Here is a 20,235-nt window from a genome sequence, read left to right on the forward strand (position 1 = left end):
GTGTCTGCAGTACCATTACTTCTGACAGTTGAGAAACAATGAGAATAAAGTGTTTAGAAGCATAGGGACATACTCCTCTCCTAGGAAGGAAATAAATTTCAAGTCAATTTGAATTACCAAAACCAAATTAACAGTGAGGTACATAGCATGGACCTCATCATATTTATAACTTTTCAAACATCATTTACTTAATTTTTTAGCAGCTACATGTAGTATATAACATCCTTATTTTATGGATAAAAATATAAAGCTCAGAGATACTAAAGAATTTACCCAAGGTATCATCTATGATCTAGTATTTAAATTACATTTTAATATATAATCTGTAAATTCAATTCAATTCTGTAAGCCCTCAAAGTTCTTCAAGACACACAGCAATGTACATTTTTCTTAAAATACTTTGTACACCTAACTCCTCCCACACAGAGCTATGAGGAGAGAGGGAGTTTCATGTCACAATCCCTTTGCACTTCTGAGTTATAATGTGACAATCTTCAGGAAGCGTAGCAAGAAATTTAGCTGCATTACACAAAGACTATAGTAAATGCCTATTGATATCTGGTGCGTTTTATTTACGTTATCACTTTTTTTTTAAAAAAAGACCTAAATACTCTTGATTTACTCAATCAGCAGTTGAAATTTCTCTCTCTTTCTCTCTTGTTTTTGCTTTGATTCTGGTGGATGGTCCAGCTTCTACAGAGCATGAAAAACTGCATTGAAAAGAGTCACTCAAGATCTCTTTTCCTGCATAGTCTAGACCACCACCAACATAGAGTTAACTCAGCACATGTCAGGCCACTGAAAGGACTTTTCTTGTCCGATACACATGCATTTGGCTAACTGACAAAACACCTTATTGAGTTTGCAGAGCAGTTCTATTTCTATATTCCATAACAAATACACCATACACAAAAATCTTTATTTCTATTTAAATTAAAGGTGTATACATTACTGAAATTAATACTGGGCCAACTGCACAATTTTTCCTTTTTTAAGTTTAATTGACCCTGAAAAATTATATTTTCCATAGAAAAACATCCACGTGAATTAGTATTGCAAATGATGCAATGGCTAATTTAGCAGATTTCAAATGGAAGGTAACCAAACATAGTCATGTTTCCAAAATGCATGTCTTTTTTACTACTTACTGCTAAAATTAATTAATTTTGTTTTGTCTCTAATTATTTCCTTTTTAAAAATTTATTACAAAACCAGAATACCTACCTACTTATATCTGGATATTCAAAATGGTGTTTATTGTATATTTTGAAGAATATAATACAAGTTATTTTTTCCATAAGGGGAAAAATTACTCTTGAAAATGCCATTATAAACTGTAAAGCTGAAAATTAAATAAAATTAAACTAAAATAGATGAAGAAGACCTGAAGCACTTGCTGCAAAAGGTAAAGGACTGTAGTCTTCAATATGGATTGAAGCTCAATATCAAGAAGACAAAGATTCTTACCACTGGGGCAATTGGCAGCACCATATTAGACGGAGAAAAGATTAAGGTTGTTAGCAATTCCAGCTTATTCGGATCCAAAATCAACATTCTTAATTAACATCAGCAGTTAGGAAATGAAAAGACAAATTGCATTGGGAATATCTGCTGTCATAGACCTCTCCAGATTGCTAAAGAGCAATGATGTCAGTCTAGAGACAAAGGTGCGCCTAATCCAGGCCTTGGTTTTCCCAATTACTTGTTATGCTTCAGGAGTTGAACAATGACTAAGGATGAGAGAAGAATAGATGCCTTTGAGTTGTGGTGCTGGAGAAGAGTCTTGAACAAAACATGAGCTGCCAAGAAAATAAATAGGTCTGTCTTGGAGAGTGTGAAACCAAATTTCTTCTTGGAGGCTAGGATATTGAAGCTCTGCCTCACATAGTTTGGGCACGTACCCAGGAGAGATCCGTCCTTGGAGAAGGATATCAAGCTCAGAAGGGTGGACAGACAGTGCAGTAGATGGAGACCCCAGATGAGATAGATTGATACAGTAACTGGGACAACGAGGGTTGGTGTGTCAGACTTAGTGAGACTGGCTCAGAATAGGGAAGGGTTTAGAGCTACTGTACATGGGATCACTATGTATCACAGACGATTCAATAGCACATAACAACAGTAACATACTATGACAGGTTTGGAAACAGGAGTGGCACTCACTTCCTAAATAACATGCCTCCAGAAAATCTATGAACCTTGATAAATGCCGGTAGTTGTAGAGGGGGTTCAGGCCTTTTGTTCACAGGGTTGCTTTGAGTTGTATTCTACTGGAAGTGAATCAACAATAACAACAAACTAAAATGCACCAGGGTTACAATGTTCTACTAAATAAATGTTTGCTCTCCATATTGTGCATCAATGTCCTCAAGTTCATAATAAAAACTATTTCTAGGTATTTATGATTACATTGTACTATAAGACAAGAATTTCTTCTGAGCTGAAACTTCATAAGAAGCTTATAAAGATTAAAATCACATTCTTATAGATTCTTAAAGATTAAAATACATGACTTACAGTAGGGAATCTCATCTGAAACACAGAAATGTATGTGAAAAAAATTTAAACAGATAAATAAGGAAATTATAAAATATTTTATATTAATCAGAATTCTGGTGGGTTAGTGGTAAGAAATTGTGCTGCCAACACAAAGGTGGTGGTTGTTGTTGTTATGTGCCATCAAGTCATTTGCGACTCATAGTGACCCTATGTACAACAGCCCTAAACCCTGCTCTATCCTGTGCCAATCGTACTGCCTTTGACACACCCATCCTGATTATCCCAGTCATTGAATCAATCTACCTCATAGAGGGTCTTCCCCTCCTGTGCTGTCCCTCCACCCTCCCAAGCATGATGTCCCTCTCCAAGGACCTGTCCCTCCTTACAACGTGTCCAAAGTATGCCAGATGAAGCCCCAGAATCCTTGCCTCCAAGGAGTAGCTTGGTTTAACCCTCTCCAGGATGAATCTGTTTGTTTCCTTTGCAGTCCATGTTACATTCATACTCTTCTCCAGCACCACAGCTCAAAGGCATCAATTCTCTTTCTATCCTCCCTGGTCATTGTCCAACTCTCTGACGCATAACAAGTGATTGCAAAGACCATGGCCTGTATCAGGCGTGCCTTAGTCTCCAGAGAGACACTGTTGCTCCTGAGTACTTTAGAGAGGTCCCTAACAGCAGACTTTCCCATCGTGATACACTTTTTGATTTCCTGACTGCTGGTGCCAAGAGTGTTGACCATGGAGCTGAGCAAACTGAAGCTGTGAACAATCTCAATCTCTTCACCATCCATCCTGATGCTACCAATTGGTCCAGTGGTGAGAATCTTTGTCTTCTTGACATTGAGCCTCAGTCCATACTGAAGGCTGCAGTCCTTGACCCTCTGCAGCAAGTGCATGAGGTCCTCCTCAGTTTCAGTAAGCAGGGTTGTATCATCTGCACAACGCAGATTGTTAATAGATCTTCCACCAATCCTGACGCCACACTTCTCCTCATAGAGCCCAGCCTCTCAGATAATCTGCTCTGCAGACAGGTTGAAAAGGTATGGAAATAAGACACATCCCTTGTGTACACCCTTCCCAATTTTGAACCATGCAGTGTTACCCTGCTCTGTTCTGTTGACCGCCTCTTGGTCCGAGTATAGGTTTCACATAGCACAATTAAATGTTCTGGGATTCCCATTCTTCTCAGAGTCAGCAACAGTTTGTTATGATCCACACAGTCAAACACCTTTGCATAATCAATGAAACACAGATAGACATTCTTCTTGTATTCCCTGCTTTCAGCTAAGATCCATCTAACATCAGCTACAATATCCCTAGTACCCCGGCCCCTTTTAAACCCAGCCTGGACTTCTGGCAGTTCTCTGCTAATGTGTTGTTCCATCATTTTTGGATAATCTTCAGTAGAGTCTTACTTGCATGTGAAATCAATGATATTGTTCTGTAGTTTCCACACTCTGTTGGGTCATCCTTGTTTGGAATGGGAACAAATATAGATCTCTTCCAGTCAGTTGGCCAACTGGTTGTTCTCCAGATTTCTTGGCACAACTTGGTGAGCACATCCAGGGCAGCATCTGTTAGCTGAAATATGTCAGTTGGTATACCATCTATCCCTGGGGTCTTATTTTTTGCTATTTCCTTCAAAGCAACTTGAACGTCTTCCTTCATCACCATAGACTCTTGCTCAAATGTTATTTCATTAAATTCTTCTGTATCTGCCAATTCCTTTCTATACAAAGACTCAGTAAATTGCTTCCATCTTCTTTTAATACTTCCTGGATCATTTAATATTCTGCCCAAAGCATCCTTGATTATCGCAGCTCTAGGTTTGAATTTGTCCTTCAGTTCCTTGAGCTTAAGAAGTGCTGAACGAGTTTGGCCCTTTTGATTTTTGAGTATGCAGTTTAAATCCACCAGTGCTTTCTGGGAGAAAAGTGGACAAACTCCCGAGTGATTTACTGCCTGTGATAATAACCCACTGCAGGGTCAGCTGTGTGTGGATGGATTCTGATTCCAACGTACACTACAACAGCTACAACAATATTAATTTAGACCAAATAGAGTATAAAATAAGACAAATTAAAAAGGAACAAAAAATACACTAGTTAAAAAACAGTATTTTTTAACAGTAATGAAATACAATAATTATGGTTCATGTACTCATCTGCATAATTACAAAACATATAAAGTAAAACAGATAAATATTAAAAATGGACAAATCTACAATCATAGAAACATTGGTATAATTTTTAGAAACTTTGAATTATTGATTTGATGATATAAAAATAATGATACATTAATACATTTAAAAGCTTGACCTAGTAAATGTCCATAGAATTTCTTAGATATTTATATTTACCACAGGATTTAAGTGAAGATAGGACACCAGGAGGAAATAATTACATTTTTCAAGTACTATAACATAAGAAATCTCAATGAAATGCCCAAAATTATATCACACAAGCCATATTCATTTAGTGTTACAAGAAAACAAAGTGCATAGCCCTGAAAGAAGAAAGTAAGATAAATAAAATAAAAACTAAACAGGGAATTAATGAAATTAAAAATGAAAATTCTAAAGCTGACCCACAAATATAAAAAAAATAGAATTTGGATTGCTTGCTTGTTTGTTTATCAGGGATTAGCTTAAAACAAAACAAAACAATGTAGAATGTATGGCCACTAGAAATGGAAATTAAAGCATATTAGGAGCTCAACATAAACACAGCATAAATAAAGTTTGAATTAAAGAATGTAGAATTTTTTGGCCTAAATTTTAACAAAAACAACAAAACAACCTATGTCAAATGCAAATGCATAGCATTTGACTGTGTGAGTCACAATAAACTATGACTCAGAAGAATAGGAATTCCTGAATACTAAATTGTCCTCATGTGAAATTTGTACAAAGATCAAGAAGCTGTTATCTGAATGAAATGGAAACACTGTATGGCTTAAAATCAGGAAGGGTGTGTTCGAGGAGTGTATCTTTTCTCTATACCTATTCAATACGCATGCTGAGCAAAGAATTTGTGAAGTAGGGCTCTACAATGGGTCAGAAGTAGACTCATCAGTAACCTGTGATATGCAGATGACACAACTTTACTTGCTGAAAGCAAAGGGAAACTGAAGCTCTTGTTGCAGAAGATCAAAGACTGCAGGCTTCAATATAGACTGCACCTTAACATCAAGAAGACGAAGGTCCTTACCATTGGGCCATAAGCAACATTATGATAGATGGAGAAAGGATTTAAATTCTTATTTCATCTTGCTTCAATGTATAATCAACATCCTTGTAACAGCAGTCAGGAGGTAACAAGACATATGGGGCATGTCTGCTCTCAGGGATCTTCCCCAAATTCTAAAGAACAGTGTGATGTCTAATTGAAGATTAAGGTGTGCCTGATGCAAGCTAGGGTCTTTTCAACGTTATGCATCTGAGAGCTGGATGATAAAAGGGATGACCGAAGAAAAATTGACACCTTTCAGTTGTGGTGTTGGATCCCATGGATTGCCAAAACAACAAACAAGTACGTCTTAGAAAAAGTGCAGGCAGAATTCTCCTTGGAGGCAAGGATGAAAAGGTTTTGTCTCATAATTTGGACATATTGCTAGGAAGAGGCTATTCCTTGGAAAAGGATATCATGCTTGGAAGGGTGGACAGTCAGTGAAAGAGAGGAGATGGATTGACACGTTGACTGCAGCAATGGGCTCAAATGTATCATAGGTAGTGAAGATGGCACAGGATAGGATGGGATTCAGGTCTGTTGTTTTTACGGTGGCTATGAGTTGCAGTTGAGTCAATGGCACCTAACAGCATCAACAGCATGTTAAATGAATAGATTCTGGGGAAAGTGTGAATTTCAGATGATTAATAAAAAGTAGAAAAACTGAATAATACAATTAGCCATAGAAGGTATTAAAGGGGTTCAATGACTAAGACTTGTGACCTTATGAAAAACACATCTGAACCTTGACCTAACTAGCACCATCTTTAAGATCTCTCACATGTTTTAAACCATTATCACAGTCATCATATCAATTCATTTTGTTGTGAGTCTTCCTCTTTTCCTCTGTCCTTCAACCATTCCCAGGGTTTTTTTCCCAAGGACTAGCCTTTCCTGACCATAGGCTTGAAATATGTGAAACAAAGTTTCACCATCCTTACTGTATGAGGCATACTGGTTGCACTTCTCCAAGCCAGGTTTGTCTATCCTTTCTGCAATCTACAGAGTATTATTTTTTGTTGTTCTTGTGGTTGTGTGCTTTGAGTCCAGCAAGTTTTCAGAGTCAGTAAGTTGCATGAAAGGTTACTGTCCCCCTTTCTCCTGCAAAACAGCTGGTAGGTTCAAGCCGAGTGCCTTTGGGGTTGCAGTTCAGTTTCTTACTAGTAGGTCACCAACGTACCCACAAAGTCAATATAAGATTTTGAAGGCATCAATTCTTTTTTGCTATTTTTTATTTGTTATCTAACTTTCCATGAAATTTTTGAAATACTGTGGCTTTGCATTAAGTGCGCCTTTGTCTTTAAACTGATATCCTTAGCACTTTAAAGAGGTTCCTGATAGTCGATTTTCCCAACGCAATCTGTCTTTTCATTTCTTGACTCTTGTTACTGTAGGTGTTGATTATAGACTTAAGTAAAATGGAATCCTTGACGATGTCAATCTTTTGAACATTTATCATAAGGTTCTCTGTTTGTCCAGTTGAAAAGGTTTTTGTTTTCTTAATGCTGAGGTGTGATCCTTACTGAAAATTGTAGTCTTTCATTTCATTTAGTTAATATTTAAGTTTGTTCCTTCCTGCAAACTAAGTTGTGTTATCTGCATAATGCAAATTGTTAGTAAGTTTTCCTCCTAGCTAGATGCCACATTCTTCTTCATATAGTCCAACTTCTACAACTATTTACTCAGTATTTGGATTCAGTATTTAGGAGGAAAGGATACAATGTGATGTATACCTTTCCTGATTTTAAACTATGCTCTGTTCTCCTGTGCTGTTCTGACAATTATTTCTTGGCCTATGGAGAGATCTCACATGCATAAAATCAATTGTTTGGAAATTTCTATTCTTCCCAATGTTATTCATAAGTTATTATGATTCACACAATCTAAATTTTATGCTTAGTCTATAAAGCACAAATAAACACCTTGCTTTAAGTCAAGATCCATAATCTCCCTTCATTCCAGCTTAAATTTCTGGCTTGAAGTTCTTTTTCTATGAACTGCTCTAGTAATTTTAAAAATAATCTTTAGCAAGATGTTACTTATGTAAGATTCTAATTATACCGTTCAATAATTTCCACATACTTGGATTATCTTGTTTTATTTAAATGGGAACAAATATGGATCTTTTTCAGTCACAAAGTTGGTGTCATAGTTGCCTTCCAAATTTCTTGGCATAGATGATTGAGCATATCCAGAGCTGTATCTTTTTTTTGGAAACACTTCAATTCCTATTCTAATCTATTTTTAGAGTCTTTATTTTCCCCCAATGCCTTTTATGCAATTTGGACTTCTTCCTTTTAGCACCATTGGTTCTTGATCAGATGCTACTTTCTGAGATGATTTTGTGTCAATCATGGTTTTTGGTTCAGTGACTGTATAGTCTTTCTATCTTCTTTTGATACTTCTTCACGATGCAATATTTTGTCCATTAAATCCTTCAGTGTTGCAAATCAAGGACTGCATTTGTTTTTCAGTTCTTACAGCTTGAAAAGTACTAAACATGTTCTTTTCTTTTGGTTTTCTGACTCCAGCTCTTCAAACAGTCCATGATACTAATTTGTTTTGTCCTTTGAAGCTTCCCTTTTACATGTTTCAACTTTCTTTTTTCAGCTTTTATTCCTTTTGCCTTAACTTTCCTCTGCTCAAGTTCAAGTTTCAGAGTTTCTTCTAACATATTCTTTGGTCTTTTTTCCACAGTCTTTTTTTTTTTTTTAAATACTAGTTTATTTACAAAATCCCAATACATTCTTTTTGAGAACAGATTCTTTCCATTTCCCTCACCACCCCTTCCCCAATCTTTTTAGTGAACTTTTGCTTTCTTCCTTAATGATGTCTTTGATGTTATCCCACAATTTGTCTGGTCCTTCACACTTAGTGCTCAACATATCTAACAAACTCTTGATACGGTTTTTAAAATCCGTTGGGATAAATTCAAGTTTGCATTTTCTTACTGGGCATGTGCTTAGAGCTAGGGAAGTACTTCTATTTTAAGAATTCCTTCTACTCTTGTGTGGCTTCTAACTGACTGTAGACACACTTATATCATGTCGATTCCTTCTGATAAAGTCACAGGGATAAACTACTGGACTTTGATCATCAGGTCTAACAGAGATGCTATGTATAGGCTAAAGGAGAACAGTCAGGTGCTAGTTGTCTGGATTACAAACTAGAGCCGAGGATCCTAGTAATTCTTGAAGGATATTGTGAAACAGAAACACAGAGTCATCATTGCTGCAAACTGAATACACTAAACTGTCATGGTGTGGAGAACAGGAACCTCACCTCACATGTGTTTGGAGGGTGGTTAATAATTTGAACTCCTTTCTGATTAAAGAATGTAGTGTTAAAGATGTACTCTCCTCTAGAGCTGTTCCTATTCCTCCTCCTCTGCTCTTACATCGTAAGTTTTATCTTTACTGAGCTTTTAACTCTATAAAGTTACCACAGGAGACATTCTAAATCTTACAAGACTGTGACAGTGTTAGGGCTAGCTACATAATATTTTCAGTATATGCTAAAATAAGAGTGTAGAGTCAGAAAAAGACCCATTAAAGTTACTGAAATATAAGACATTTCCCCCTCCTTAATAGTTCAAGTTTCTTCCCCCCATATCTTTATTTGCTATTTAATGTCATTTTATAACAAAATTTTATTTATTAGCATGAATGTCACCTTTCACCTTTATGTTGTATAATGCTAATTTTTAATGAAAACATAAGGACATTTAAATCAGGTGTAGAATCACTGCAGTTATGTAAAATCTATTTTACTGTTCATATATGCATAAGTGTTTTGTTCTTTCCAGAACCATGGAAATACTGGGTAAAATTAATCTGTCTTATTTATCATTTTGAAATATGTACATTCTATCAGCAGTCTGTAAAAGCCACTTACCATGAGTCCTTTAAAATCTCACACATCGTGTAATCACCAGAAGTCCATGTTCAAGGGAATAAAGATATGTTGTATGCAAGTAGGGACCCAAGGAATGGAGGGGCCGTTGCAGCCTGTGCATATCTTCTCAGTTTGTTTACATGCTCCACTATCCCATTAAATGTCACCAACAAACATGAATTAAAATAGAAAATTATTTAGAGTTTTAAGACTGAAAGAAAATCATTGACAGTGAAGGAAAACTTGTGAGTTTGAGCCCGGCCATAAACAAAAAGTCTTGGAACCTGAGACTGTTGTAGCCTTTTTTGGAATATGTTTGACTTTCTGCTTTATGAGGTTGGTCTTACCCACTCTCTCAGATTACTTTTCCATCACCTTGCCCCAGTTCTAGAAAAGAGTGCTGATCTTTGCTGGCTGGGGTTATGCTGTGTAACAGCCTGCCAATGCAGGAACAATGGTTTGTTCTTTCCAATAACACACAGAATTCTTATGAACTATCAATTGTTCACATGGGCCCCAGCAAACGATTCAATTGCAATTGTGGAGTGGTGGGCAAGTCCTTGGAATAAAGTTTAACATTGGGAAATGATGTAACTCATCACCTAATAGATTAAAGTTGAAAATTATTATGATCACTTATAACCTACATATAAAACAATTTGATAAAAGTAATTCTACTTAATGATTTAAAAAATACATTAAATAGAAAAAAAAGAAACTTTAATAAAGAATACTACTAAAAAGTAAACAGCAAACATAATACTCAATAATGGTGAACTTTCCTATGGAGAACCAGGAACAGACAAGAGCACCTGCATCCCTCATTTTGCCCATTCGGTACTGTTGTTGTTGTTGTTGTTGTTGTTAAGTGCCGTCAAGTCACAGGCGACTCATAGCGACCCTATGAAGGAGAGTTCTCGACGCTTGGGTGCCTTTTGTCCTCTCTCCAGGTTCATCGGTACTAGATGTTGTAAATGAAAAAGAAAATTATTGAAAAGGGGGGAAAAGGTTATTATTCACATTATTATACATGTGCAAAAAATTTCAAGATTGCAGAACATTAAATAAAAATTCTAGTATCATTGTGCTTTCTACTTTCACATGACAGAATAATTTATATTAGATATTATGGTTGTTAGGTGCCATTGAGTAGGTGACAAGTTGTAGTGACCCTATTTTGCCCAACCCTGTTCCATCATCAGGATATCTTGTTGGAGGTCATCCTCTCTTTCTCTGACCCTCCACCTTTTCCAGCGTGGTGTTCTTGATGTCAGATAAGTATTCTTATTTAGTCAGCTACATCAGATGTATGAGGTGGTATTTCCCAGACATTGGGTCTCTGAGAGAAAGGCTTGCTTGCCATGAGCCTCATGTACAGAGCAGTTATTTGTTTGGAACTTATTTTTGACTGCTCCCCAAGGAATTGAAGCACAAGACAAACACATTGGTCTTAATAATAATGTCGTTGTTGAGTCGGTACGAAGCGGTAGATGACCTTTCAGCATGTTTTCAGAGGAGATAAATTCTAGGAGAAGACATTACTCATCCCTGGGAGCAGCTGGTGGATTTGAGTCCTGTATCTTCAGGTGGAAAGCGCAGTTCCTTACCTCTAGGCCACCAAAGCACCCTGAGTAATATATTGAGGTACAATTCAGAGTTTTGTCCTATTAGAATAGTTTTATCATTGGGTCTGAGTATTGGAGAGAATAAAAATGTTGAAAAAATAATTTTTATGATTTTGAATTTTGTTCCACATTTTTCTCCCATTCTGCCCAGGCCCATGTATTGCTAAACATTTTAGAGTGACCAACAGCAGGATTGAGGTAACATCCAGTTCTCTTGTCCAGAGAAAGTTCAGAAGGCGGAAAGGGATAGTATAGAAGGATGAATGGAAACAGAATTGCATGAAGGAAGTGGATTGTTGCTATAATGTGAGGACTGCAAATAATAGCAATAAAGGAGATCTGTATGAATGATTGAATGGAAAACCAATTTGTCTGTAAGGTTTCACTCAAAGCACAATATAAAAATATAAAAAGAGATCTTTTAAAATAGTTTTTCTCAGTGCAATACTTCTTTGAGTTCTTCACTGCTGTTTCCATGGGCATTCTCTGTTGATCCAAGCAGAATGAAATCCTTGACGACTTTTTTTATTTGACAACATACAGGACTCTAGTTTATGTATGTACTCTTTACAAAGACACTTAAAAAGAACATGTCTATAATTGCAGATAAAATGTACATATTTATGATCAACATACATCTGGATGCTTTCATTTTACATTGGGCTAAGACTGAGAAAAACTGGATAAATTGTGTATACTGCACTGAAACAAATGAGGGAAAGAATAATTGAAAAGCGATGCATGATAGGGTATTATGGTTATTACAAGAGTCCACAATTAAGATTGCATGGTGGACTGTGCTTAGGGTGGTGGGAGGGATGCAGGGGGATTGTGTACCAGGGAGGGAGTTCTTCTATTACTTTTCAAAGAGAGGAGTGAACTGGGGTGGGGGGAGGTCTGGGCGGGGAGAGAAGTGAAGCAATGAATGAATGGAAATCCAAAATCTCTGTAAATGTTCATTAAAATTATTAAAATAAAATTAAAATTATAAAAAATTAAATATATATTTATTCTTTTACCTACAAAAAAAAGATACTTAATTTTATTACTTGGTCAGCTACATTTGTTACCCATAATTTCTAATAATATATACTTGTGTCTCTGAAGAACTTTCAAATTATTAGTTCTACAGGTATTCATATACATGCTATAAGTATTAGAGGAAAATAATGAGGTAAAAAATAAATAATTGAGGTATAGATGACATTAGGCTTCCTACCAAATGTGGGGAGTAGAGAAAGTTAACAAGAAATACTTTGTTGGTGTTTTAAGTATTAAAATATATTTGCAAACTGTTATGCAAACTCATATCTACACAAGGTAAATTGGCTACTGCTGGTTTTATAGATTAATAAATTGCTTGTAGAACAACTAGCTAGGTAAAGCTCATCTCAGAAAGATGTGCTCAAAATAAGAAATTCTGATACTTGTTGAACCTTATTACTTTGTCATAGTACAGATAGTTTTAAACTTAAACTTACTCATATGTAGCACATGGTTTCTTGCTGAACATTTAACTAGATAACAAGGTATACAGTTCCACATTTTTTAATGTATGCTTCAAACATCTGGAGCCATACATATGGGAAGTGTACAGCTGTGTTTATTTCAATGATTACACATTTAAATGCATACAATGCATTTATTTAGATGTATAATCTTTTATATATCTGAGAACATTCAAACAAATGCATTTGCTCTACTTATTTGAATATAAAATTGGGGGAAAATGATTCAAATAAATATACTCTCTACTTTTATTTAAGTCTTACAGTATTTATTTATTTATATATATAATGTACTTATTAATATAAAATCATAGATCGTTCTTTTTAATCAAAGCCCAAATATTTTTAAAATATTAAAGAAAATAATTTGAGATCATAAGTCAAACAAATCAAGAAATTTTTGCACCAAGGCATTCATAGTTAGCAAGCTTGCAAAAAAGACTTCAGAAACCCAGCAGAACAAGAGCATAAAATCATTAATGGTTAGAAATGTGTTTCTTTTATTGAAATAGTTATGTTCACAATCAGGAGGACATTTTAGTTGATTCTCAGAGCATTTGTCCATAGGTACTGTTTGTGTATTTTTTTCAGGTAAGGCCAACTTTACTAAATTTTGGGTTATTATAACATACAGGAGCATTTTCAGAATTATAAAGTTCTCCTCTTAACCTGTTAGTGATTCTTGGTTCAAAATATTAAAATAATCATCTTGAATTCTGTATTCATTGCCTGAAAGAAATATAAACTTCTATATTGCTTTCAATGGCATATATATATCATTCATAATTATATATAAGCATAAATAATTCATAATTTAGAAGACCTAAGAAATAGAATCATGTTGTAAACAACCTAACTTGGCCTTGCATCTGCATGCTGTATAAAAAAGAAACCAACAAATGTTACAGCTAAATCTTTGTAAAATTGTCGGTTGTTATGTGCTGTCAAGTTGCTTGTCACTCATACTGATCCTATGTACAACAGCTCTGAACCCTGCAGTATCTTGAGCTAATTTCATTGTCTCACACACACCTAGCTAGCCTCATTACCCCAGTTACTGAGTCGATCTATATTATCCAGGGTCTTCCTTTCTTGCACTGTCCATCCATCCTTCCAAGCATGATAAGCAGCTCTGGTGTTGCAGTGGGTAAGGAGCTGCACTGCCAAATCTAAAGCAGATGGTTTGAATCAATCAACTATTCCTTGGGCAATCTCCTCTTATCGTGTTCACAGATTCTGAAAACCCCCAAAATGGTCAAATATGCATCCTGATTCAATGGTAATGAGTTGAGTAGAATTTCTGATCTTGAAGAAATGATGTAAAACATTAATTTTTGTTGTTGTTGTAATTGCGTCAGATGCCATCCAATGTACTTCTAGTAGTAGTGACAATGGATTTGAACTTTGCCCTATCCTGTGCTATCTTCATTCATTATCTCTGATATACTTGACTGTATTGTTAGAGTCACTGTGTCAATCCATCTGTTTGAGGGTCTTTTTCCCTGACTATCCACCTTTTCAAGCATGATGTCCTTTTCCAAGGACTGATCCCACTTAACAATATATCCAAAGTATGTGAGATAAAATTTCACCATCCTTGCCTCTGAGGAACACCCTGGCTTCACTTTACAAGACATATTTGTTTGTTCTTTGGGTGATCCATAAGATATTTAGAATTTTTCTTCAGCCCCAAAGCTTAAAGACATTGATTCTTCTTCTATTATTCTTATTAATTGTTCAACTTTCAAACATAAAGGAAGTAATTGAAAAGACTATGGATTAAATCAGGTTCACTTTAATCCTTAAACTGACAAAACTCTAACACCCTGGAGAGGTCCTTGACAATAAATTTTCATATCTACATGTCATATATTCTTGACGGCTGGTACCAAAAGCCTTGACTGGGGATTCAAGCAATATGAAATTGTTAGTAAATTCAAACATTTCTTCATCTATCATGATGTTACCTAATAAAGACTTTTGTCTTCTTGATGCTAAGATTTAATACATATTGAAGGCTATAATCTTTGATTTTCTGCAGCAAGCATTTCAAGTTCTCTGCTTTCGCCAAGTATGTGTATACCATTTGCATAATGCAGATTGTTGATGAATCTAACTCTGATCTTGATGCCACATTCTTCTTCATAGAATCCAGACTCTCAAATTATTTTCTCATCATATAGATTGAATAGCTATGGAGAAAGGCTAACACACACCTAACACACACCTTTCTTGATTTTGAACCATACTACATTCCCTTGCTCTTTTTGGACAACAGCTTCTTAGTCTAGGTATACGTTTCAAATGAACACAATAAAATGTTCTGGAATCACATCCTTTTCAATGTTAGCCATTGTTTTTATGACCCACATAAATTAGTAAAACACAGACATCCTTCGTGCATTCTCTTTTTTAAGCCAAAACCTATATGACATCAGTACTGATATGTCTGTTGCCTTGACCCCTTCTTCTACATCCAGCTGAATTTCTGGCAGTCTTCTGTTGATTTAGTGTTTAAGCCATTTTTAAATAAGCTTTAGCAAGATTTTACTTGCTTATGGTATTAGTGATAGTGTTCTGCCATTTCCACATTCTGTTGGAGCACCTTTTGGGGAATGTGAACAAATGGGGATCTTTTCTAGTCAGTTGGCCAGGAAGCTGTTCTCCAAATTTTCTGGCACAGCCTGATGAGCACATCTAGGGCTGCATCTGTTTGTTGGAACATTTTTATTAGTTTCACATCAATTCCTGGGGCATTATTGCCTAGCCTTTCGTGTCCAGGTTCAAATAAAATTACTTTAGGCTCTGTTCTTCTACTCAATCAACAAGGAAAGAGAGAGGGGAAACATCTTCTCTAGACCCTGAAATTCTCTGAAGACTGAGACCATGCTAGACACATAAAGAAAACTTCTCACTGCCACCAAACTTGAGTATCAATTACTCACTACTGCCATGGGGCATTCCTTCTGAAATTGCTCCTTAAAAGTCATAGCTAAAGTCCAAAGATTTGGACGTTGGCCACTGGGATGATATTATAATGTTCTTATTCTCTGGTCTTAATTTATTTCATTGTACATAATACTGTTATGAGTTGGAAAGAACTCTACAGCACCTAACAACAAATGACTTCATTGTGGCCTTAGTGCTTTGCTTTTAGTTCTTGGTGATGAGGGGTTGTTGGTGTTGTGTGATTGTTGGTTTTTTTAAAATAATAAATTTAAGCATTTATTTATTTAAAAATAAAATCTCATGAGATAAAAAAAAAAACTATTTAAAAGTACAGGAAATTAAATTACATTTTGGATTTTATTCCTGGTCATAATATCCTGGGAAATTTCAGAAGAACTTCTAGTTAGTTTATTTATGCTTTTCTCTGTTATTTTGTATGCTGCTTCCTCTCTCGAGTGCTTCTTTAGAAAATAGGATGTATTCGCCTAGAGGAATGTCAGTTATACTTAAGCAAGAGAAAAATTAAGTTGGAAGTAACATAGTTTTAAGAAATTTTAAATTCCATTTATTACAATATAAATTCACATGGTGCAGGTGCATAAATGTATTCAATGATTGAATAAATATAATACCCCTAAGCCACATAAGGTACACATCATTACCTTTTTTAGTGGGTATTGCAAAAAAAATTATTGTTGTTATGTGCCTTTGAGTTGATTCTGACTTGTGATATTTATTGGGGTAGAGTCTCTAGGTAGGTTTGACTTGAACAACTTTTGTTAGTAGCTGAGCATATAAACATCGTGGACATGAATGTAATATTTGAAGTGTTCAATTGTCCAATGTATTCCATATAGTGGATAACAATCTACTATTTAATTCTCATTTTATGCACGAGAAAACTCTATCCATATCCTCAACACTGCTCCTAAAACTTAACTATTGATTTTGGTTGGTTTTTTAAAATTTTTTAAATATTTTTTAACTATTGATTTTGTTTCAGAAATCACTATTTTAAATGGGTTAATCTAGTGCTAAACATTAAAGTGAATACATCAAATTATTTTATTCATTTTCGTTTAGTATAATCATCTTAGCATCATCCACTTCCTAAACAACCTGCCTCCAAAAACTCTATGAACTTTGATAAATGTCGATAGTTGTAGAGGGCTTCTGGCCTTTTGTTCATAGGGTTGCTATGAGTTGTATGCGTCATGCTCAACTTGAAGGCAGTCAACAACACCAACAAACATTAAAATTAATATACTAAAAGCAAAACACTTTACTTCTTGAATCAACAAAGTATATTTTTACCAAGAACAGTTTGTATTTCAAATTTCAATTATATATACATAGAATAGAGTTTAGGTCTTTTGTGCAGAACTTACTCTCTGTTGTATTCAACTTGACAATACATAACCACTGCTAAGTGAAACTACTGTTGTTATGTCTGGAGGAACACTCTTCCACTTTGTACATCACTCTTTGTCAATGTGCAGTATGAAGTAACCTGGTTTGCTGTGATGCTGAACCTTGTGCCATTGGGGTATCAAATATTTGAATGGCTTCCCAATGTAGACAGTCTTTGGTGGAACTCCCAGTTGTAAAACAGGTTTGAAAGCAGGAGTGACATCCACTTCATAAACTGCATGCCTCTGGAAACTCTATGAACTTGGAGAAATGACCACAGTTATGGAAAGGCATTAGGTCTTTCATTCATACTGTCACTATGAGTTGTGCTCAACTAGACTGGAATCAACAACATGTATAAATATATGCTGTAGAGGAACACCACAGAGTCACAATAAATAAAATCAAATGCTATTTACTGCGAGATAGTCTGGATCAAGGAAATGTTGATTGTCAGAGAGTGAAATTGGTCACTCCATCTGACCAATAGAAGGTATAGTCTCATATTATTCTAGCAGGAACAAAGGGTCACAATATTCAAAATTAGCTTACATGTCACCATGGAAGTTAAAGGTGAGACATCTAGAATTGAGAATTTGGCAGCAATAGATCATGATGGTACAGGGTATAATGTATCTGGATGCTAACTGAAAGCTTGGCAGTTTAAAGGAGCAAAATGAGTAGTCAAGTCCTCAAAAGATTTACAGAAACCAAAGGACGATTACTATAAGTGAGAATCAACTTCAAAGCACTGTGTTTGGCTTTAATCTGAGGTGCATAACATGCAAGTAAGATTACTTGAGTGGTTAAAGATTCATTGTTGTGACTCATAGCAACCTATGTTCAACAGCTCTGAAGCTTGTCCTGTCCTGAGCCAGTCTCACTGACTCTGACACACCTGTCCTCATTGCCCTATTTACTTTTTCAATACTATCAAATACAATTTGGGCCCTGGACTACAGACAGAAAGAGCTGTTCTGGTAATCTGTTTGATAAATTATTTTCTTACTCATGTTGACTTCTGGAGGTCCGTTGTAGAGATATAGAGAAATAGCTTAAGATGCTTCACATCTGACATCAGTTGTCTATAAATGATAAAGATTCTTTTAGAATGGATTAGATATCCTGCATGGGCCAGATTTCACAGCAAAGGAATGTTGTTTGTGGGATAGATGACTGAAGATGGCACCAAGTTTAAGAGGCCTGTTATTTGAAAATGAAGCTTTGAAAAATCTAGATTCATATCAAGCCTTTACACTGGAAAGAAAGCTCTACTTTTAGATTATTCTATTTACACACAAAAAAGGGAGAAGGATAGACGATCCCTTACTCTGAAATGATTTTTTTTTATATCATTGTGTTTATGAGAAACCTATACCTGAACCAAGAGGCAATCGTCAGAACAGAGGAAGGACACACTGCATAGTTCAAAATCAGAGTGTCCACCAGGGATGTTTTCTGTCTCCCTACCTTTTCAATCAATTTGTAGAACAGATTATCTGGCATGCTGGGCTGTACAAAGAGGAATCTGGCATTTGTAGAAGATTTATCAACAATCTGTGTTATGCAGATGACACAACCCTGCTTGCTGAAACTGAGGAGAACCTGAAGTGCTTGCTGCAGAAGGTCAAGGACTGCAGATTTCAATATGGATTTGAAGCTCAACATCAAGAAAACAAAGATTTTCACCACTGGACCGATTGGCAACATTATCATGAATGGTGAAGAGATCGAGGTTGTTGACAATTTTCATTTGCTTGGCTCCACAAGCAACACCCTTGGTATCAGCAACCAGGAAATCAAGAAACAAATTGAATTGGCAAAGTCAGCTGTCAGAGAACTCTTCAGTGTACTGAAGAGCAACTACATCAGGCTGGAGAGTAAGGTGCGTCTGATCCAGTCCATAGTCTTTGTAATTGTATGCTATGAGTCAGAGAGCTGGACAAGGACTAGGGATGATAGAAGAATTGATTCCTTTGAGCTGGGGTGCTGGAGAAGAGTATTGAATATGCCGTGGACTGCTAGGGGAACAAATATGTTTGTCCTAGAGTGGGTGAAACCAGGCTGCTCCTTGGAGGCAAGGATTCTGAAGCTTCATCTGACATACTTTGGGCATGTTGCAAGGATGTACTTACTGGTCCTTGGAGAGGGACATCATGTTTGGGAGGGTGGAGGGACAGCACAAGAGAGAAAGACCCTCAATGAGATGGATCAATTCAGTTACTAGGGTAATGGGAATAGGCGTGTCAGAGATTGTAAGGTTGGCACAGGTTAGAGCAGGGTTTAGGGTTCTTGTACTTAGGGTCTCTATGAGTCGCAAGCAGCTCGATGGCCCATTTAATTATCATATAGTTGTCCTTGAAAAGTACAATTATCTACATTTTAGTAGCATAGTTTTTGTTATATAAGTGTCATTCAGTTGACACTGACTCATAGTGAACTTATATATGTTGTTATTTTCTACCAGTAAGTCGGAACCAACACGTAACTGACCCTCTGGTGAGTTTTCGGAGGCAATAATCACACAGGAGGGGAAACTGTACATCCTGCTCCTAAACCTTATGTGTAAGAGATCTAAAACTTCTAAATCCTGCACCATCCTCAATTTTCTCCAATCTCAAATCCATTATTTAAGAAAATATGTCCATCAATCTCATTGTCTTCACCTCTTTTGATAACCTCCACTTTTCTAGGCACATGACCTCCTTTTCCAAGTATTGATTCCTCCTGATAACAAGCTCAAAGTAAATTAGATAAAGATTCACCATTCTTGCTTCTAAGGACCTCTATGGCTAAAATTCTTCCATTGGTTCATTTATTAGTCCAAGATATATTCAAAAGAGTTCCTCAATACCTCCATTCAGATATAAAATTTTATTGTTCTTTCATATTTTCAACTGTGAAATTTTACGTCTCTGAAAACTCACTGAAGGGTCAGCTTTGAGTTCTTTCAAACTTGATTGCCCACAACCATGCACCTTGGATTTTAGACTCATACACTTTCCCCTGAGGGCATGGATTTAGAATATAGCTGAGTTAAAGGAAAGGACTCAATAATCAGATTAATGTACGTTCTTGTTTTGTGTTAATAAAACAAGTCACAGTACTTTATTTCCACAGT

This window comes from Elephantulus edwardii, unplaced genomic scaffold (genome assembly GCF_000299155.1).
Source record: "Elephantulus edwardii isolate Elephantulus edwardi_28Jun2011 unplaced genomic scaffold, EleEdw1.0 scaffold00036, whole genome shotgun sequence".
Classification (NCBI taxonomy): Eukaryota; Metazoa; Chordata; class Mammalia; order Macroscelidea; family Macroscelididae; genus Elephantulus; species Elephantulus edwardii.